Source organism: Penaeus monodon, chromosome 20, assembly GCF_015228065.2.
Source record: "Penaeus monodon isolate SGIC_2016 chromosome 20, NSTDA_Pmon_1, whole genome shotgun sequence".
In the NCBI taxonomy this organism is placed as follows: Eukaryota; Metazoa; Arthropoda; class Malacostraca; order Decapoda; family Penaeidae; genus Penaeus; species Penaeus monodon.
The window spans coordinates 46,730,224-46,730,739 of NC_051405.1; the positions used below are offsets into that span (position 1 = coordinate 46,730,224).

Here is a 516-nt window from a genome sequence, read left to right on the forward strand (position 1 = left end):
AATCTCTGGTTCCTCCTCAACTTGTTCCGTTAAAGAAACGCCAAGTGTCTGTCGCATCATCTCTTCTACAGATTTTGCAAAGTGAACAGTGTCTTTCAGCATGTAACCTGATCTCAGGGTGGCTGGAAGAGAAGAAATTTGTTATTGCTTTTGGAAGATTTCACAAATGGGAGAAATTCATGCCATTTGAAAATGCTTCAGCCTTAGTAGCTTGTCTTTGTAAAAGAGCCAACAACAACACCTAATATTAAACACTAAATGATCAACTTAAAGGTCCACCTTTGTCTTATGTTTGATACTTCCAGGCAAACTTTACTCATTAGAAGAAACACTTCAAAAATTTCCATTTCCATCTTACCTGTATGATACATCATCAAAGCAATATTTTTTGCTTTAGCATCATTTGGATCATCTTCAACACGTCTCAAAAGTTCCTTGACAAGTGGATGTCTAGGATTTATTTCCATGGTCTTCTTCTGACTAAGATAATAGCTGTAAAAGAATAATATTCATAAG

At 35.7% G+C, this 516-nt stretch overlaps 2 protein-coding genes across 2 annotated transcripts in view; both read right to left on the reverse strand.

Moving 5' to 3' along the window:
* The window catches only part of LOC119585888 (endoplasmin-like), a gene marked incomplete in the record, with an annotated part of 50,039 nt that overhangs the window by 37,712 nt on the left and 11,811 nt on the right, over positions 1-516 (reverse strand).
* Positions 1-516, reverse strand: part of LOC119585889 (endoplasmin-like) — a 14,142-nt gene that overhangs the window by 3,797 nt on the left and 9,829 nt on the right.